The sequence below is a fragment of the Drosophila mauritiana genome, chromosome 2R, assembly GCF_004382145.1.
Source record: "Drosophila mauritiana strain mau12 chromosome 2R, ASM438214v1, whole genome shotgun sequence".
In the NCBI taxonomy this organism is placed as follows: Eukaryota; Metazoa; Arthropoda; class Insecta; order Diptera; family Drosophilidae; genus Drosophila; species Drosophila mauritiana.
Window position 1 is genome coordinate 14,280,725 of NC_046668.1, and position 22,511 is coordinate 14,303,235.

At 44.1% G+C, this 22,511-nt stretch overlaps 1 protein-coding gene across 1 annotated transcript in view; it reads right to left on the reverse strand.

Moving 5' to 3' along the window:
* Positions 1-22,246, reverse strand: part of LOC117138339 (protein slit) — a 51,914-nt gene extending 29,668 nt beyond the window's left edge. Inside the window, exon 1 of the mRNA XM_033300377.1 lies at positions 21,733-22,246. The gene's annotated coding sequence lies outside the window, so the exon portion shown is untranslated. The remainder of the gene's footprint in view (positions 1-21,732) is intronic.
* Positions 22,247-22,511: the final 265 nt, after the last annotated feature.

Genomic DNA, 22,511 nt, shown 5'->3' on the forward strand with positions numbered 1-22,511 from the left:
TCTCCAACTGCCGGGGCCAGGCAAATACTTAATAATTTCATTCCGTTTCTTCAGTCGCACCGCAGGTTGCCTCCTGCCTCCACTTCATCATCATGCCAGACCGGCCATCCTGCCTTTTTGACAAACTGCACGCACAGCGGCAACTTTAAAATTATGGTTTGTTGCATTTTAAATACAAATTATACACCAAGGCTCTGACTCACCGCGCGCAAAGGAACTCGTAACTCGTAACTCGGGAGGCAGTGGAACAAGTGGGTCAGGTAAGACAATGAATGGTCATTAACCGCCCTGCTTCGAGGGGAAAACCCCGGCAGTTGTGATCCTAGTCCATGCGAGGGTTGCTCAAGAAGCGGGGATGATTTCACATTTCGGCATGGATTGGAATGTTCTTTTTTTCATCTTTTGGGCAAGTCAAGTGAGTTGACACCGTGCAAGTGCCTTTAAATGTCTAAAAAATACCAGTTGGTGCTGGCTGGTGACCCCATTTGTGGGCTGACCCCGCCATGTGGTGACACCTTAACAGTTAGCCAAGTGGCCAGACTTTTTCCCTCCACGAGATGACCCCATCCTAAGTGGTAGAATATATTCTATTCATCGTGGTAGCCCCCCGTCGAGACCATAAAAAGTTCTCACACTTGGCTGTCAACCAACTCAAATGTTCTCATATGCGGTGGAACAAGAAAGGAGAAGGAAAGCCTATTTAAAAATTGATCTAACCTGACCTCCATAACGAAGTGAAAGACCCAATTAGCTGCTTATAAAATTGATCATGGCAAACGAAGACTTGCCATATAAGGATGCCACCCTGAAAAGGTGACCCCAATTTGGTGGCCACCCTTCTCAAAAGTGAAACGCCGAGAAGTTATCAAATTACTTAGAAGTTCAGGAGGATCCATATGCATATTTTCTGGAAATGGAACTATAGAGCACTTTATATAAATTTAGAATATGGAGTGTTTGGTATTGATTTCCAAACGAAGGCTCCTAAATAGGTAAAAATTTAAGATGTTTCTTTAATAATGAACATTACTAGTCCGAAAATAAACCATATTTTTTGACTTGTTCAGATTTCCCATATCTTTTGAGCACTCCTCGCCGTGGAACCTTTCAGGTTGCAGCTGCAGGTACACAGGGTGCAAGTGGCGCCCTTCGCCGACATGGTTATCAAAAGGGAAACCAGGGAGTGGCCACGTGAACGCAGCAGGACAATGGAGTGAACCAAGTGAATAGAACCTAAAAGTATAATATGACAATTGTTGGAAATTTTCCAAAGAGGGCGGGCGGCGGCACTAACTATATGCTACGGCCATACCATATGCGGTTGCCCATAAAGGAAATGAAAAAGAGATTCACCGATGGCCTCAGGTGGGTTTGCAAGGCGGGGATAATTGCATCGGACTGTTTGGAGAATGATGGACTCTGGTTGTGGGACTGGCACTGGTACTGCGACTGCGACTGGGACTGGATTAGTGGCGAGTGGTTTCCCGGCTGGCATTTGGCATTTAAAGTGCCAAACTTCTTCGTGGAGCACGGGTTTTCAAGGGGATGAAGGGCAGACCTATTTGCAAAGCCCCCTGCCCGCCATCTGCATCTGCATCGTTCGTCTAACACTCAAGTTGCGCTCGCGCAGGGCAAATATGCCTGGAATTTTTCTGCCCTTTTTGCAGCGGCAGCCGTAGAAGCAGCTTCACATGGTGGCACTTGCTCCACTCGTCTGATTCCAGCAAATATTTGCAAATTTACGTTGACCCGGGGAACTGGGACGGTGCGGCGGCATTAGCGACAACTGTCGTGGAGTGGCACTTAATGAGCGGCGACTGGAGCTCCTCTTACTGCCATTTCCACCGCTGCTGTGCTGCGTGGTGCGCTGCGGTGCGGTGTGGTGGTGTGCTACTGTTACTGCAGTGGCCCGCATGCCGGACGAAAACCAGAGAGATTGGGACGGACAAGGTACCAGGGACGACTGCAGACCAGAGAACCCCAGACCAGAGACAAACCAGCTGGAGTTATGCACGATGGCCATGCAATTGGCGTGGCAGCAGCAGTAGTAGCTGTAGTAGCGGCAGTAGCATCTGCTATAGCAAAATCTATCTTTCGGATGCGAAACCTTGCGGCTGGTACGCCAGTTTCACTTTGTTTTGCTTCGTTACATTTCGTTTCGTTGCCTGTTTGTGCCACATATTCTACTTCTGCTTCCTCTACTCGCTGTTGTTTAGCACTGCAGTAATTTGACTTGATTTGTTTAAGCTGACACACGGACACAGATGCTGATGATGCTGATGCTGATGCAAGTTGCATTCGTTGCAGTTCAAGTTGAAGTTGAAGTTCACGGGGGGCCACTGCACTTGCGCAATTATACGCTTATTAGGAGAACTCTTTCACGGATTAAGCCATTATTGGCATTCAACTCTGGGCGCCACTTGGAGCCACTTATCACTTTTCAATCGGTTCAACTTACATAAACAGTCAATTAATCTCGTCAAAAGAAACATGCCTTTAATCTCCTTAAAAATCTGCCCATAAAAAGTGCATGAAATGTAACATCATAAATGAACAAAACTTACATAAATCAAAATGTAACACACAGTGCGATGCACATAAAATTCACTGCAAAAGTTACATCACTGACAGAAAATGATGCAGAGAAGTGCTTTCATAATCATCTAAACTAATGAAAGTATTTCGGTAGAAAACAATCGTATTCTTCTAACTTATACAATATTTAGATAATGTTAATATATACCATATAAAGCATGCTATTACCTGATTCTATAAATCAATATTAAATTAACGCAGACAGGAACAAAAGACTTGCCTTCAATTTTGAAAAATTGTTTTTTAAACCCTGTTAATACTGCAGCATAACCAAAAGTTCAGTTTCAACCGCAACTTATTCAAAGTTAAGCCCATTAATAATTTCTTATTGAGTTATCGCCGCGATTAATCCCCGTCCGTTTCGAATTTGGCTCAGTGTACGCCCGTTACTGGGCGACTCTACCCCCGATGACAAATGTGCCGCTGCCATGTAATCGCATTAAACGTTCGCTGCTGTAGCTTCACACCCCCCTTTTTCCGGGTGGCCAGCGCGCCCCTGGATTGCGCCCGTTGCATATGTTGCGCTCATTAAATTGGTATTTATAATGGCCCTGGCTAAATCGCCGCCCATTCGCCACGCCCCTCGCTTACTCTGGAGTATTACGAGTTCGTCTATGGGTATTACGTGCAAGCACTGCAACGCAGCGAGCGGCATGAGTATGAGTATGATGATGATGATGATGGCAATCATCATAATTTTTCGGCAGCTCCACTGGAGGAGAAGCACAAAAAGCGCAAATCGACGAAACATCGAATGGGGGGGAGCTGAAAAGATAGAAATTGGTCGACGAGCCTGCAATTGACAATCTACAATCGACAGCGTCTAGGCAAATTGCGAAATTAATTAAATTTTAGCACAACTTTCGAACGGTACAAAAACTCAGCACTGGCTGGTTGAATGTAGCTGTGCGCTGATTGCCGCTCTGCGGTTGCTGCGGTCGCTGGTTGGAAAAAAAGGGGGTAACAAGCGGTGGGTAGTGGGGAGCGGGTAATGGGGAGCGGCAAGCGGAGGACCTGGAGTGGACCGCACCGATGTGCGGGGCTAAAGAGCTAGGAAAAAAGGCAAAAGCCGATGAAACCCAAGCCAAGCGGCTCCACGTTTTAACATTTCTCGTACATGCAAGTGACAAGGCAATATCCGTCACGCAAACAACAGCAGCAGCAGCAGCAGCAGCAGCAACAGCAGCAGCAGCAGCAGCAGCAGCAACAGCAGCAGCAGCAGCAGCAGCAACACCCTGACCAGCAGCAACAACAATGGTAATCTGGAGCCACAGGGTACAATGGGTAGGAAACGATTCCACCAGAAGAGCCAATTGTCTTCGAAAAGGGTTATGACACGCCAAATTTAAAAAAAAAACTCAATGAGTAGGAGTGATACTCAAAGGGTTTCTAAGGAGCGGAATATGACAACAAGTGGCGGTATAATTGAGTTCGATTGCTCTCGAAACTATTCTATTGTTCGAAACCTAGTTTTTTTGACCAACTCCTATACATAGGCTCATCCTACTGCACCAGCTTATTAATACGATATTTGAACAAATGTGTGCAATCCATAAAAAGTCGACAAACTGATCTGTTAATCGCACGCCCTTTGCTCAAATTACCTTCTCAGTTTAGTACACATCTGTTGTCGCGCCATAAAACCCACTCATATCTCATCCTGATATTATTGGACACTATATGGATCAACTCGACACACAATCAACAACTTGCTGTGGACAGAAAGATTGCCTCATAATCGAACCTAATATGTGGGACAGCGATTACCCGAAATGACAGGCGATAAGTAATTTCCAACATCTGGACAGGGTTCGCCTCTTGGCCAGTTTAGTTACATATGTAAATGCGATGCGAATGGCCAGCCAGTCGGCGATCGGGTGCCCGAAAATTATTGGCCATTAAATCGGCAATCGTTACCACTGTGCCTGGCCATATAGTACAACTGGGGGTTGGGGGTGGGGGCATGGGAAGAGGGTGATGTGGTGTGGTGGCATGGCTTGGGAATGGGTCCTGTTGTTGTCCACGGATTGGACGACTCTACGGCTCTGTGGCTTTGGCAAAAAATTATTATTCATCGCTTGTACAACGACGACGTCGCCGTCGCCGTTGCCGTCGCAGTCGCAGTCGGCGCACGAGTTAATTACGGTCCATTAGACTGCACAAGGGGTGTTTATTACCACATCAGTGGGCGCCGCCGCCAACGCCATCAGCCATCAGCCAGTACGCCCAGGAACAGGACCAACAACAACGGCCAAAGGAATATGTAGAAACATCGGAACACAGGACATCGGAGCGAGCGGGATGCCGCAAGTTGGATGGCAAACTGAAAATTGTTGAGCGCCTCAAATCGCTGGACATGAAATCAGTTAGAAAATCTGCTTTGACATGGAAATTCCACCGGTGCACACTCCACTCCGTCGCAGGAATCAAGTGATAGGCCATGTCCGGCTGCTTAGCTGATCCTTGCACAGCGGGAAAAGCATATTACAAAGGAAGTAGAATATAACATCAGACATCTTAATCACAATTCTGTCATTTTGTTTACCCAAAATTAGTTTTTTATCGCTTTTATCAGCTTTTGAATAAAGTAAGCATATTTAAGTCGGGGTATATGCATTTTTGCAATCATTATAAACTCATTTTTATTGAATTAACCATGTCACGTTTTATGGCTAATTCAATATTTAAATTCGAATTAGGCTAGATTTGTGCCTGCAGTTTGAAATGATATATTCCTTGTGGAGTTGGCATATCCAACTTTACCTCCAGAAAGTTAAGAGCAGTGTAGTGAATACTTTTGTAATTTCACCTGTTTCTTTCCGTGTTTTATTCCCTTTTTGGCTTGACAGGTTCGACGCACTTTTGCCGCTTTTATCCTACATTTTGCCAGCGTTTTTAATTAGGACGCAGGCGCCGCACAACAGGAATGGCGAACGGAAATCGGACAAAGGTTAGTGGCAGCAATCAGAGTTGCTATTGTGTGGCGCTCTCTCGCTCGCACCCCCACCCCCTGCTATCTGGCTCGCTCGCTCCAATGCGAAAATGGCCAGCCGAATGCCTGGCGACAAAAATTTATTAAAATATTACGCAAGGTTGGGCAGTCAGTCATGGGTTGTGCTACCCTGTTGTTGCTGTTGTTGTTATTTCCACAGCAGAAAAGTTTTTCTCGCTTCTCGAGGGGGTTGGCGGGCAACGGGGGGGGAGGAGGTGGGTAGGAAAGAAATATTTTCAACAAATTTAGAAGAGCGGAAATTGCAAAGCATTCAAAGCGAGTTGAGTCGCAGAAGTCGAGTTATTTGTGCAAGGAAAAACTTTTGCCTTCAGTTAGAATGCGAATTGTGGGTGGTTTTCCCTTTCTTTTCCACTCCCCTCGCCAACCCATTTCCCCCTCCCCCCACCTTCATTTTTGGGTGGCAGGGCGGCGAGTTGAGTTAAGTTGGTTTTAGTATTGCAGCGTCGACACAAAAAATATAAAGTTCGCGTTGTTTACATAACAAAGGCCAGCGAAAAGGAGCAGGAGAAGGAGTAGCTGGGGTGGGTGGCGGGTGGATGCCTGTCAATTGGTGCATTGGAATTCGACTACAACAGCGGGAAGGGGGTGGGGTGGTGCAAAATGGGGTGGGGCTGGGTGCCAAAGAGAAACACACATAAATTGAAGTTTTATTGTTGCTGCCGGGGCCATAAACAAAGTAATTAAATGCAAAAGCCAGGCAGCCAGACAACAACAACAACATCAAGCAGAGGCAACTGCAATTAAACAGTTGAAGAAATGATTCTTTTCGGATCGCCATCTCTGCTTTTTTTCACATGTGCCAAGCCAGGCAAAAAATCTGCACACTCAAAAAAAGAAAAAGGGAAAATCAAAACAAAAGCTGCAAAAAAAATCTGCAAATAAACAGACTGAGCTAATTGAAGCAGCTGCTCCGCCAGCGTCAGACGTTGACCGCCTCTGGTCCTCCCAAGAACTGAGTAGCTCACGATGTGGGGAACTGGGGAGCCCAGACAGACGGACATGTATAGAGACACCACCACTTGATGTACGTACGATCATCGGGATGCTCGTTGTTTTGCCTCTTAATTGGCAACAAGTGACAAGATTTTTTCCTTTTTGTTCCTAAACAACTACTCTTCCTTTTCCCGCAACTCGAATATATTTGCTTAGGATGTGGGCAGGTGTGAAGACTTGTTAGGCAAACCAAAACGGAAAAGCAAAAGAAAAACGTGGTCATAAAGAAGAAAAATGTTAAATGGTTAAACGCTAATGGAAATGGCGTCTAATTGCTGGAAGGGGAAACGCTTTTTGTATTCACAACTTTGTTCGCCAAGTATTCCATAAATCCAAGTGTGGGCGAGCAAAACGACGGAGTGTGAGACAATGTTTAGCATGGCATAATTATCCGCTACACGGTGGAAAAAACTGGGGTGTGGGAATCCCCTAAAAAAGAAAAAGAGCACAAGTAATGAGACTGGGAGCTGCACAACATCGGGGGGCAAATTACCGGACAAAGTCATTTATGCAGTCAAAGGGAAATATTCCCAGGAAAAATGTCTGGAATAAGTGCAGCACTCTTGGAAAAACGAAATGATGTGTAGAGTGAATAATGCAGAGTTGAAAAATATGGCTACAACTCTATTCGAAACATTCAGCAGTAGGGTTACCAAGCAGCTATATATATCACATTATTCGACTCATCCATCAAATGTCACGAATTGAGTAACTCGTTATATCAATCTGGGTCACAGTGACCACTTTTCAACCCAAAACATAACTTAAAGCCAGCAGTTACAATGGCAAAACTCAATTTCCATATGGTAGCATAGAACTCACTTTTCTTGAAAAACTTCTGCCAACTCAACCCAGTCGTATTTATGGCCACAATCTTCAACATACCTGCAAATAAATAAAGGGTAATAAAATTTTAGTCTCAGTTATAAATCATGGAAATGTGAAAAAAATTCAACTTTTGCCAAGGCCAAAGATGCCTCAAAACGGCTCAGTAGGTTTAATTTATGTGGCAGCTTTAGTACGAGTCTTTAATCCCTCACTCTCCGGATTATAGAGTGGATATTCCTGCCACAAGTCGGCCGCATTCTAAGCACTTTGAGCTGCAGCAACAGCAAGAGTCGGATAAGAATATGAGCGAGCAAAGAAAGTGCTTAGCTTTTCAATTCTGCTTATTTAACTGGCCCTGCTGATTGAGTTCCTGCCGAAGGCTCCGCCAGTTGCACATGGAGCACTTGCTCAGGGAGGTTGGGATGGGGGGTGTGTGGGGCAATGGCAACAGATAAATATAACGAACCCAACTTCCCGGAATGATTTAAATGCAAAGTGTACATTTTAACACGCGGCCTGCGCCTCCTCGTTCACCTCCTACTTTTCTGAATCTGCTACCACTCCACCAACAGCACCACCTCCTCCGTGCTCCTCTCACTTCACTTTCCCACCGAGACCTCCATTTCGCTCGAAGACATTGCCGCAAATGAAGCAATTGCACACACAACCAGCCAACAAGCATGAAATACTCATGGAAAATACACTTGACATCTAATCGAAGTCGAAATACTCTCGGCCAAAAATAATTACATTTTCATAGACTATTTTATGATTTAAAATTAGTTCAATAAAATACACTGCATTCACATAAGATTTCTTAGACAAGAACCAATTATGTTTTGTTGCATGTTAAAGAGTTCATATTGCAGAGACTTAAACTTGGAATAAAACATCTTGTTATCTCTAACAAATTGAAATCCTCGCTGCAGCAACCACAAATCAGCTGTGTGGAAGGGTATCCGAGAAGGAAGCAAGTGTAATCCCCTCGTGGATTTGCTGGATTGCCGGAACGCTGGAGGATGATGATGGTGGCGTCAGTCGTCAGAGTGTTTGTTGCACGGGGCTATGCCAATGCCGCAGCCGACGCAGTGCAACAACAAGTGCAACAACAGCAACGGCAACTGCATCAACGACAGGCGCAACAACAAAACATAAATTCCAATGAAATAAGTTGATTTATGCTGCTGCGCGCGCCGTGAGCTGACAGCCCCAGAACTCCGGAACCCCAGAACCGAAAGCAGCACCACTAGCACCCCTGGAATGCCCCTACATCCTCATGCTCCATAGAAGGGGCACCACCAACCAGCACCTCCTCACCCCGTCACCCTTCCACTCACAAAAAAAAGGGGCAGCAGCGGCACGAGGTGAAGTCGTCGGAAGACCATCATCTGGTCTTGGGGGTCGGGTACCAGCAGCTCATATGCCATATTTTTCATATATACGACGATATATACTATCTTGAGGAACATTTCTCTTCCGCCACCTACCTTCACCATGCCCCCGCCCACCCCTCACACCATCCAACGACTGACGTGCGGCATGCAAGAGTCAAAAATAACTAAAAAATAGAAAATGAATTCCCTCACTGGCGATGGAGTGGCGGCCATGGGGGCGTGGCACTTGGCGTTGATTGAATTATATTTTGTGCACCGGATAGCATAAAAACCAAATGTGCGCCTAGAAATTATTATTTTTTTTTTGTTCGACTTCAGTTAAGTTCTTGTTGCCTTTCCACAATCAAAAAGCTTAAGCAAGTTTTTGCTAGGGATGGAAATCGTGACACTAAATAATGCCAGACGAAGTCAGGCGATAATAAATTACTTAACTGAATTTATAATTAATTTATGTAAATTCATGGACATTTGTACCTAAGACCCAGCCCCAAAAACATGCTTTGATAGCTTTATTTGCGACTTGATTCGTTTACTTGAAACAAAATAGTGGCAAATTTTAGGTAAATGAAAACTTATTCCTATGGAATTTCCCTGGCCATTTCAACATCATTTCATTCGCACATCTTATTTCCATCTTATTTTCCGTTGTTCTGAAATAAAAATTTCCTTCGTTCACATCTCTAAAGATTCTCCCTTTTGGCCCACGCCATGTTTTTTTTTTGTAGGGCCTTTAATTTTATGAGCTTTTTAACCCAAAACACAAACATAAGATTTAAAAAAAAAGAAATGGGGGGCGGTGAATACCAGCCAGCAAGTGTAAATCATGAAAATTATAAGCCATTTTAATTAGCTGCCGCTGCTGGCTTTCCCTTCCACCCATCAGCATCATCAGAAACACATTTTCCGGCGCATGTTGAAATATGCTTGATAAATTCGCCTCATCCTGGTGTTCTGATTCCCTCGCAATCACCCACACCGTTGAAAGCAATTTCCCCTCCATTTGCCAAGAAACATAGGTCCAGACGGAGCACGCGAGCAGCGGAGAAGGCTAATTCGGTGAGGCCAGGGGTCAAATAATGCATTTTCCTCATTAGACTGTCTCGGCCTTTGATGTTCTCCATCGGCCACGCTAATTTATATACCCCACATCCATATATATATAGTGCATAGCAGTGCTTCCCATGCCAGGCATTTTCGTTTTCACTTCAAGTGATTTGCATTCCCATTCCCCATCAATGATCCAAACTCTGATTCTGTTTCTGCACGGGGGAAAACTGGTTGATTGGCTTGAGTATACAAATCCATAGAGGTTTCAACATGAACTTTAAAATGGAGCGACCGAAAAATATAGCAATTAATCTCGTTCACTTTGAAAAGTTGTGCGTGGTGAAAGGTGCGACTTCCTATATTATCAATAACGATAAGTATTGCATAACTTTATATTAAACAGGCTGCTGCAATATGGCATTTCTTAAGTTAAGTTCAAATATATATATAATATATAGACATCGCGAGGCAACCAACCGCACTAATGACTAATTATGTGGTTCTCATTTACGAGTATGTCTCTGTCGCTTTGAGGAATCTTTGAGATTGTTCTTAGAGGCCGCCTCATAAATATCCGCTGCCCAAAGAATTGCCATTCATGTCGTGCACTGTGCGCATGGGCAGCGTTTTCAGGGGGGGTGGGGGGAGGTGGTTGTTCAAGGGGGACCAAGGTGCTGGGGACAGGGCAATTGCTCTTTTTCTTTCGGCTCGACTGTCGCTGCCTTGTCGCTTTTTGAGCCGTGTGGCGGGCACCTGCACCTGCGCGATAAGATAAGATGTGCCAGGTGAGGAGTGGTTTGGAGTTTGCTGTTTGGAGCGGGGGGAGCAATTGGAGGAGGAGGTGGAGTTGGGCATCCAGGGAGTGAGGCAGGGAGTTCTGGCCATCTTGCGGCGGCTGGCGGCTTGTAAGTAGCCTGCCTTTGTCTATGCCTCAATGTTGTTTAACGTTGTTATTGTCTGCCCCCGGAAAATGCGAGGAAAGTCGGGGAAAAGGGTGGCTGCGTTGCTGATGCTGCTGCTGGTGGTGGCGGGTGGTGCATTGTTGCTTCTCGGAAATGTTCGCCAAGGGAATTGTGTTTCTGTGTGTGTGTCTTTGTGTATGGAACAAAATTGGGGAATTGAGTCAAGTCCAAGAAAAGTTACCCGAAAATGAAAAGGATGAATTTGCTTGCCCAGAGTAAACGAAGGGGCAAACATAAAGCAGACAAAGCGGGTCTCCGAAATTGGGGAAAAGCTGAGAAAATGCTACAATAGAACAAAATTTTCTCAAGGAAATTTCCCTCGGATGTCTGGCCATTGAGAGGAAATCAGTCAGAAACATCGGTTCGCTATGAACGGAAATTAATTTTTGAGTTTGCTGCCCATGGACTTTATTTCTCAAACCACATTTAATTAATATTTCCACCCCGAACCCCGTTCAATTGATTTTTTTTATCTCACAAATGAGCACAGAAAACTATATTTAGTGCTCGGCCGGCTGTCAAACTTCTGATCGGATAAAGGTAATTGAACTTTCACCACACAAAGTAAATGGATTCTAACGCCAGCCGCTGTGAACTTGGTGGGTCTACTTCAATTAACATATTTTACCATTTTTTCCATTTTCCCTACCATTCCACAAACGTAACCCTTTGCACTGGGGGGCAAGTGACCCACAAAAACCCTTTTCAAAAGAATAACCAAAACAAAGGTGAACCGAAGAACTCAATAAGGAAAATCAAAGTAGGCCACAACGAAGATTCCAGACCCTTTACAAAGATGGAAAAACAAATCAAAAGACTGGAGGGCAAGGAAACTAATCATGCAGATCTGTCGTCTGTTCTTTTTTAGTATTAAACGAGCGTGAGAACTAGATATCAACTATATTTACATTAATGTAAAATAATTGCTTACATGCACTAATGAAATATTTTTGGAAGTACGAGGCACGTGTGTAATTATTTAGTCAGCCAACGGGTTCCCTTTCTTTCCAATGCCAGCTCTATCTGCTCGTCCAAATCTTTCCCATGCAAGGTGCACTTTTCCCATTACTCAGCGCTTTCCCAGGAAAATGAGCAGGGCGGTGGGCGGTGGGTGGTTGGTATGGTTCAGGTCTGAGAGGTGGTTAAATGAAAGCCCGAACACATTTCCAATCAAAGTCGAGTTGACTGTGATGATGATGACGACGATGAGGAGTGCTCTGCCTTAATGTTTTAATTTTTGAGCCATTAACAGCTGCATATTTAGCAGTCGGGCATATGCCGTCGCACCGCAGGGGGAGGTGCAGGGGGAGGTTGGTGCAGAGTGGTGGCAAGTACATCATTTCAACATTTGCCAACATGCATTAAACAGCGGCAACAAGAAGTGCGCGGAGTTGGGGCGACAACTCTCGGAAACAAAGCCATTAGATATATCGCGTCGAGCAACGCCCATTTTTTGCACATTTTCGGTTGCCCTCACCCACACACACACGCAATCAAAGGATGCACACCCTCACACACACGCACACACACACACACGGACACACCGACTTCGACACTCTCCAGGACATTTGCAACCCCTAACCGAACTGAACTGAACATCTTACCCCCGAAAAGCGAAAAGCGTTATATCCAGCATATATTCCACGGCTTCTTGTTTTTTGGGCTTACTTTTAGTGCTCATTCCGTGCTTCCCTGTTCGTTGGCGCAGCAAAAATTAAAAGCATTAAAAATGCCCAGAGAAGGGGGTTCGGGATATATAGATTGGATGAGATGGGCTGGTCCGCGTGGGCTGGGCTGTTGCACGGAGCTCCTGGGTCGGGGTGGACGTTCCATGCCGGCGGCTGAGGTGTTGCGATTGCAATAACCTTGCCCGGAAGAAAAGGCGGAGGGCGAAAGGGAAAAAATTAAAACCCACAAAAAACACATCAACCACGGTGGTACAGTGGAACCCGAGGGATTTGCGTTGTGGTTCTCGGGTTCAAGGATGTTAAACTGATGCCATAACTCTTTTCTCGACAACAGGCTGATTGGGTTAATAAAATAAGCATGTTAGTTATGTTGGTTCCATAATAGTTGGATCTATCATCATGGCTAATAAATCTAAAACTATCTATATCTATAACTACTGCATAGATCTGCATCTATCTATATCTATAACTACCGTGTGGATGAGTAGTTATTACAACTAAGCAACTGATATGAAATCCAAAACTTCCTTAGTGACCGATTCCCTTGGTATGGATGAATCTCCTAGAACCCCATGTAATTCGGCTACAGATCATGTGCATAGCAATTATGGTTCTAATACAACAACTGCCTGAAATGGGATACTGCGTGTGCAAATATACTGGTATCCCGGCAATGTATACAAATAATTAATTAAAGAAATAATAATTCCCCGCAACCCTTTGGGCCTTAGCAATACGATCTATGGGATTCATCCCTCGGGACTTGGGAGTTGGGCCCACTGTGCCATCAGGTTCACCACATAACGGTGAATCGTCGGTCGTCTTTCGTCATCAGTCTCCTGCCCGTAACGACAACAAATCGTTGTGGATTTTTATGAGTTTCCTTCGCAGCCTTCCTCCTATTTTCCCCCTATAACATACACGCCGTGTTTGCCTTGTGACAGGCAGCAAACAGATTGTTTTTATCCGTGAACCCGAGGATGGGGTGGCTCATCCGCATCCTCAAGCTCATCCTCATCCTCATCGTCGTTTTCCACCCGGCGGTGGTGGTGGGTTGCAGTTGCAATTTCCGTGGGCTGTCCCCTTTGCCTTTTATACACATATTGTATTCCTGCGCCTAGTCAACTGGCTTTAATTTAATTTAAACGACAATTCATGGCACGCACTCGCTGAAAATTCTGAAAAGTGATCTGCGTGCGGGCTGGCTGTGAAGCCCTTAGCCCGGCCACGCCCACATTCCGACAGCCGCCTAATGAGACACATTTAACAACGGATCCCCCACCCCACGGAGGACAGGCACAATTTTACCAATTTCCCAACTATTATTGCAAGGCGAAGCGGAAACACATTTCATTCATTCATTGCCTTCGTCTGTACACCGAGTATACCATAGTACGATAGTACCCCGTAACCCATAACCGTATAGATGTGTATATATTTACCCATGGGTCGAACCTATTTGCTTTTTGTACTTTTATTGCACCGGGATCGCGGAGAACCACCACCACTACCACCAACAACCGACAAGCAAAGCGGAGAAAGCCTGAGAAACGGATGGGGGTAGAGTTCAATTGTTGAGGAGTAGGGAACACGCTCGGTTGGGTTTCAGTTTTGCGAGCTGAGCTGGTTTCGACTGAATGCATCTCAAGGGCCAAGTGGTGGGGGTAGCTTATCAGACGCTAAAGACCGTGTTCAAGATAAGCCCAAGCTTTTCCCATTGGGATTGCTCCACCAAAAGCGCACGACGCACATAAATAAATTGATTTGGGGTTTCGATAAAGTTCATAATATATATATAAAGCACATATAAAACGTTGGGAGGGAACCGATTAATATTGCCCACGTTTCCGGTGTTTGTTTTTTGTTCGATAGCCTGACATTATTAAAGTTCTGAGCACACACACACAAAAGGGTGGAGGAATCTAATAGAGAGCTTGGGAAACTTAATTTCTGATAGCCAAAGTAAACGAATAGATATAATAGTAGGTTGCCTATATGGAGTCACATTTTATGGGAATTCTATGAGCTTTGCAAACAATTTGCCTATCTAAAGGATCGTGCATTGGTTTGGCCATCAGTTTTATCGGGAAAATGCGGCATTTAATCCTGCATGGGAATTGATAACTTATCTGGGAGCAATTGAATGGGAATGGTAAATATTCTAATCTCCGATGACAAAATGGGAAATTCTACAATTAAAGCCGACCAAATGCAATATGTCGAATAATTTAATTCACATTTCCATCTAATTTACCGCGCAAATGGATGCCGCCAAATACGACGACTCACAATTTGAAATCACTTTTAAATGAAGCCAAATTGAAATCAATTCAAATGCGGCACAGAGGCATACAAAGCAAATGAAAGACATAATTCGATTTAAGCCACCGCTATAAGACCCGATTGGGGGCCATTAGCGGGCATCCCCGATCTCCAAGTCGATTTCCCCCCCACTCTCCAAAAATGTGGATTCAAAAGGAAGTCTTCCCTCATATTGAAAGAATTTACAATTTTGAGAACTTTCACTCGTTGCCAAGAAAGACTTTCCAACAAAGGAAATTCTGATGATGATAATACCCCTCCACAAGAAAATCAGACAAATTTATGTGAGCTTTCAATTTTATAATTGTATAAATAAACAACTATTAGCGGCACCAAAATGCGACATAATTGTGCAGTAATCCTAACTAATGAACCGACACAGAAGATGAACATGAAAAATGGAAAATGTGCTGCCCGAATGGGAATGTAAATGCAGATCAGGCCAGTCTCAGTCCCAAGATTGGGAGTAGACCACCAGGTGTCACCGTCTCACGGTTTCCCATTGTTGTTTCTTGGTCGCTGCTTCTGCTGACCAAATCCGGAAAAAAATAAAACGAAATCAAATCAACAACAAATAAATAGAAACATTTTTGTGGACCACAGGGGAAAAAAAAACTAAACCAAAACCGAGACGAAAATTAAAATGCAAATGCGAACAAGGCCATAAAATTGAAAATATTTAATTAAAACCCATGCGACACATATCGGGAAAATGAGGCGGAAGGTGAGGAGCCCCAGAAATGCCCAACTTTCCAGGCTTTCGACGTGGGCTGATGTCTGCTGTAGCATGTTGTTGGGTGTCTTTAACTGTTTGCGGCTCAAATATTTGGTTGCAACGAAAATTAGAGAAAAAGAAGCTGTTCCGTGGCCAAAACGGACGAGGGGAACTACAACAGACAGCGCCTTTTATTGGTTTGTTTGTGAGTTTGTGTGTAGGCTTCAAACGATGAGATGGAGACAACGATGGCGACAATGTGACAACCACAACAATGACAGGGCTGCTGCAAAGAGAGTAATGTTCCGAGAGCATTCGAATCGAAGTGGAAATACCCTATGGATGGGAAAATATCAAAAGGATAATACTGGCTTTGATACAACTATCAAATGGGCATGGTAAGTGCCCATATATCATTTTCTGTCCCATTTCTTTCACTTTCTTTTGTTCGGCATTCAACTCTATTTGCATTTTTATTCATTTAAAAGATAAAATGATTTAATTTTAACAACTTCAAGCTGGAAATATTTACATAATTAAGATATGTGTGTGGCACATGTTACAATGTATATTTTGAATATAACTGCGTTTCCTCAAATCACTGAAAAGTTCTTCTTTGCGTTAGTGGACATACCCTGCTATAGGTCAGGGTATTTATGTATAATGAGGAGTCGGCGCAGATTTTATTGCAGCATCACGTCTACGTCAACGTTGTCTACCGGATGCCTGCAATATATCAAACGGGAGTCGGGAGTCTCGAACTGGCCATTGCATCTGTCCCGCTCTGTTTCCCTATAGTGAATCCGCGCACTAACACCCCCTCCCCATCCCCGGCGACTCTCGGTGTTTTGTCTGGCTCACTTTTAATAATTCCGCCCCGAGGGACCGGAGAGCGGATGGTCACCTACACACAACGGCAATCGGAATGACAAACTATAACAATAGGAATATACTCCAGGCAATCCAATTGCAATGCCCGTCGTCTGAGTGTCCCTCGTCTGAGCTGCCCGGGAACCCCCTTGGATCCGGCCATCTTCCCTCCATTTGTGTGCAGCGAGGCATAGAAATTCCAAGTCCGACTCCCCTCCTCCCTGCTCCGGATTCAGTTGTCCGTCCAAGCACTGCCGTTAATTATGGGAAGATTTCCCATTGTACAAATGAGTTGGAAGAACAACTTTTGTCAGGCCTAATGATGGGTAGTGGACGTGGTAGTGGTAGTGGACTCCGGGGAAATGTCGCGTCTGGTTAGCTTCCAAAATTCATAGAAGAACGCCTCCTCTGGATGGCCGGAAGAATGCAAATGGCGGGGGAAAAGAGAAACCAAATTGGTTTATTACATTCTTTCATTAGGAACGGGAATCGGGAATGGGAGGGAACGGGAACGGGAACGGGGAGCTGTCGTCCGAAATCAACGACAATCAAATAAAGTTTAAATACATATTTTTATTTCATTACACACTTGAAAGTCTAAGCCCCGAAACGAACCGTGTCTCGAGAGCCGGGGATTTCGATGATGACGATGACGTTGGCGATGATGAGGCAGCGAGTATCTGGCGGATGCGATGCCAAGAGTGCCAAGTGCTAACGATTTGGCAATGGCCAGAGATTTGAATTGTCCCTCGTCTGTGGATCCATCTGTCCGTCCGTCTGTCCGTCTGTCTGTCTGCTGGCCTGAGTGTCCCTAACCCAACGTGGCTAAATGTTTTTGCAGCTTTTGATTCCTAGAGATGGTGGCGTGAGCGTGGGAAATGACACTCCTACTATATATATGACCTAATCCACCCTCATAAATCATAACTTAGCCCAGTTTATGGGCCCCAATAAACTTGTCATGTATTTCATGCACTGGGCGCGGGGATTTTCGTACAACAAATTAAATATGCAAATAGTTTGTCATATTTTATATTTGCTTTTAATTTCGTCGCGCGCAACATTAAATTCCACGAAAAAGAAAGAAAAAATAAAACATCTCTCCTCTTGCCCTGATTTTTTCAGCCATACCCTTCGCTTTATCTATGTCGGGCGATTAATTGGCGTTATAAATAAGCATTAACTGCTGTGGCACAACACAAATAAATTTCAATTTGTTGGCAAACGTGATCGGTTGTGGAGGGAGGGGGGAGGGGGAGTCAATCGAACTGAGAGGAGAAAGGGAATCTTTGGGATGACCAAGTCACGTGCGCATCTCTAGGAGCTGGCCGCGAATTGTGGTCGCTTACAGGTTTCGTTGCCTTTTCTTTTATATATAAATATACCCTACTAAAGGGTATAACTGTTCTGTTCAAAAGTTGCGACTTGTGACATGGAATTTTAAAGAGGTATGCACTTTGGTAATGCAATATCACTCCAGTATACACTTTTTCTGTATGATACGATTACTTTGCTTAGTTATAGTGTATCTAGTCTTCGGCTTGACAAGCTCAACTTGATTCGTTGTCTTTCGCTTATTTTATTTTTCGGCTCGGATTTTTGTTGCCTGACTTTGGCTGACCAAAGGCATCAGAGCCCGGCGAAAAATCCAGCATCAGCTTCAGTTTCAGCATCTGACTCTCGGGAAACGTCGAACGATTGGCATGCGAAGTGGAGTCGGAGGAGCCGATTTGGGGGGCATGGGGGGGCACTGGGGGTACTAGCCTCTGACATCGACCGACACTCCACTCCACGCTGAATTGCGAATGGAGCGTTGCCTACATTGTAACTTGTTGTAGCTCCAACAAATACAACCGCGTACACTGTTAGTATAAATTCTCGCCTTTCATTTTGGCGAGTAGTCACGATTTATGCGAAATCATTATAGGCAAGTATTTCTCTTTCATTTTACGACGTTTTATCTGCAGGAAGAAGACACTACACTATATACATATATATATAAAGAGTGTACCCTATAATTGCAGTCGAGTCAATTAAATACATAGATTGCAGCATGTCGATAAGACATTAACCTTCCCTCGCTGATCGCTCTCCCTCTCTCTCTCTCTCTTCCGCACAGTCCCCTCTTTTTAACTCAATCTTATTAGTTGTGACTTGAGCTTTTTGTTTTCGGGTTGTCGTGTTTTTCTTTTAGCCTTTTACAAAATGGCAGGTCATTTCACTTAGCCAAAAGTGAGGGAAATAGCGAGAAAGGGCCAGGCAGCAGCAAAAGATAGCTGAGGTCTTCCTCGCCTTACTTTTTTTTAAAACATTTTGTGTTTGCCCTTTTGGTGGGCGAATTTATGAAGACATGAAATGACTTTTATGTTTTTGCTGCTGCAACTATGCGAAGATGTTTCCCGCTTGGGTCACCCCCGACCATGACTTGCAAGGAAAATGCTCAGCATTTTTGTAATTGACAAAATGGTTTATGTTTGGGGTTCCCTACGCTGTCCAGAATTCAGTGCGCTGCTAATCAAATCTGCTGAGAGGCATTTGTATAATTTGAATGTCTGGCCAATTGTGGGAATTTCTGTATCTGTATCTGTATCTATAGTATCTGGCATCTCAAACTGCTCCAATTAATTGGCTGCGTAGTTGAAATTCCGTGCGATAAATGCGATTAATTGGAGCGCTTCCTGCTGACCAACTTTATTTGCTGGGCCCAACACCTGCTGCAGTCCCAGCGACTTTCACTACGCACGGCTAACCCTAATTCCTCCGAAAAACCCAAAAAGACACGTCGAAGACGAGATAAACACAAACAAAACACTTGGCACCCAGCCGGGAAGGGGGCGTGGCAGGGGGCGCAGCCATCGGAGTGTGTAATCAACACTTTTATGTGATCCCCAATCCAATTCACAACTAATTACCAAAGCATCGATGGAATAGGAATAGGAATTGGATTTGGATTTGGAATTGGCCTAGGGCATCGCTACATCGGCGATGAAAATGTTGAAGGTATGGGGAGGGTTGGGGAATGGCATTTGGATTTCGATTGGGCATGGAAATGGAAATGAAATTGGGTGGCTCTCGCAATTAACGCTGGCATTAAAATCAGCCCAACGATTCCGTTTCCAATTATTTATTACACTTTCTGGTGCCTTTTATGCTGCTGCTGCTGCTTCTGCTGCGCTGTGCAGTTTGTTTAAACAAAATCAATCTAAATCGATTGCACTACATTCGGAAAATAGAGACGTAAATCAATGGGCAGGCGACGGAGAAGGAGGTGGGTCTGGCCAGCCAACCAGGGTCTACCAGAGATTAAAGGGCCCTCGGCGTGGCGATAACAAAGTGGTTTGTCCGCTGGAAATTAAGGCAAGCTGCGCCAAGTGAAGGTGCCGCGGGCAATGCCACCAAAAGAGGCAAGTTCGTGTGCGTACTCTAAGTACATACACTGGAATTTACAGGGTATCGAAAGGTATGTACGATGGATAAAAGGAATGTTTAACGGCTAATTATAATCCTTGCTTCTCTAGGTCATAAAAATAAGAAGTTAGGCTACACGCCATATAAATTATGAGTCTTTTTATAAATATGAAAACCTATATATAAATAGTTAGGCAAAAGAATACCATATATATAAATATCCTTTTGTTAGAACTATATGAGGAATTCATTTGCGTCACATCACCAACTGTTTAGTAACGTGAAATTCACAAAGGAAATAAGTTCTTAATTTATGCCGCCCCAATAACTCCATACATTACATCCATTAGTAACCAAAAACAATTCCGAATGGATTGACACAAGTCAAGAGTATCGATTAAAATGCTTTTATTGGAGCAAACAACAAAGGTTATTGAAAGTTATAACGGAAAGTTGACGCGACTTAACTTCTGGCATGTGCACCTCTTATGATAATGTCATTGCGTATATGCCCCCGCCCACACTGTACAGAGGATATCGGTTAGTCGTGACTCCCGATCCCACGCTCCCTCCTCAAGTGTTTATTTACACTTGTCTTATGTCTTATTTCTTGTTTGGAGTCTTCGGCGTGGTATCTTCTTTATTTTTTTTGGTTTTTTTTTTTGTTTTAAGTAAGCGATTAGTGGCGGGAGACAATGAAAATTTGTCACTTGACAAGGCAAAAACAAAACGATTTCCATTTGCCCGACGACAAATGAGACATAAGGCAGGCACATAAGTGGATCCCAATTCTGCCCCTTAAATGCCAATGTATTGGAAGTAACAGCCAAATCAACAAAACAATCGTCTTGAGAGGACGTATGTGTGGGATGGTATGGTTCGGGATGGTATCGTATGGTATGGCATGGTATGGAATGAATCGGAAGCCCGCCCGCACACACACTCGATGATTGTTATTAGTACATTTGCTGTGGAGTATATCTAATTTGCCATTGATGTGTGCATTAAGTTTGTACTGGGCGGCATACGGCATAGGAATTGTCGTAAAGCATTAGTGTCCCCCGAGATTAGAGCGAATGGAGGAGATAGGCCGGTCCGTAGTGGAAAGGGGGCATGGCGGAAAAAGGCTGGCTCATCGCCCTTTTATTTGACATTGGGCAATATTTATTGCGAACTCATTTCAATGCTGGCAGAAACTAGGAAGAAAAGCTGACAGCGAGAAAGGTACAGTGAAACTGGGACGAGCAGGATACGCTGGGCTCAGAAAACGTTACTATAAATACTAATTGGAAAATAAAGATGTGGTTCTAATTGATGATATAATAAGATATTATATATTTTTCAATTAGTAATTTGAAGGGTACTTTATACATTTAATAATAAAATACCTTGTTAAGTATATTATTTTTCACGTGACTGAGGCACACGATAGTTCCTTTTAGCCAGACGGGACTGTAGAAGGATAGCGCAGGCGACAGGCTACGCAATTCGAACAAAGCGGAATGGCAAAATACGCCATCAAAATAAATAAAAACAGGAGAGAACAGAGCTGAGCGAAGGCGAAAACAAATTCGGTAGCACAGCATTCGGGGCTTTGGGCGGGAAAGAGATAGAACGAGGGGAGGGTTATACGTTACACTTCAACGTTACCGTTACGTCCCACCCAAAATGTAATGAAATCCTTTGTGTGCGTGCGCTTACGTGTCGGTGCGTGTGTGTGTGTGTGTACGTTTTTGTTTGTCAACTTTGGCGAGGCGGGACATAAAAATGCTAATACAAAACACTAGAGCAAATTGCGGCAAAATAAGTTGCGAGTGGCGGCGGTGGAAGTGTGTGAGTGGCGAACTTGGCACCAGCAAACTAACTTTGCGCGCAGGATTATCGCAAGGACACTTACCGTTTTAATCAGGCGAAAACACCGCTAATCCAATCGTTATCGTAACACCCACACAGACAAAGAAACAAAACACTAACACAACAAGGACACTAATTTTCGGCACTTTGCAGACGGAATTTAAATTCGACTTTTGCGCTTTTCAGCTGCTGCTGCGATTTGCGATTTGTGCTTCAATTCGATTCGATTCGATGCGATTCGCGCAGACAAACGAAATTCAGGAATTTCAAGTGGAAATCTCGTTTGAGCACTTTTCGACCTGCGACTTACGAAGGCGGCGCGGCAGAAAACTTTGGCCTTAACTTGGCTTTAAAATGGCCGTGCAAATGTGGACGCGCGTCTCGAATTGTCAATGCACAAGTTATGGTTTTTGCTTAAGTTTGGCAATTGCAAATTCTTCGCTCTCCGGAATCTTCACTCTTGGTTTTTACTATAATTCTTTTTGGACGCTCTACGCGACGCGGTTGAATGTGATGCGTGCGTCCGACCGCTGTCGTCGCCGTTCGAATTTTTTATGTTTCTGTTTCGCTGTCGAGCAGTGTTACCAGATGCAGGAGTAACTTCACCCAGCAAGAAGGGCCTAAAAAATACCGCATTCGCAATCAGTTTAAAAGTTTCTGGTTCCTACTTAAAATTCAAATAATATGTTTAATAAGGCTCACAAAACTCATACACTATTGAAGTGTGGATAATATTTTCGTGAAAATATTTATTTTATTAATACTTTATAACTATCATCCCAAATTATAGAGTAGTTGTACTACAAACATTGGTTTGTTTAA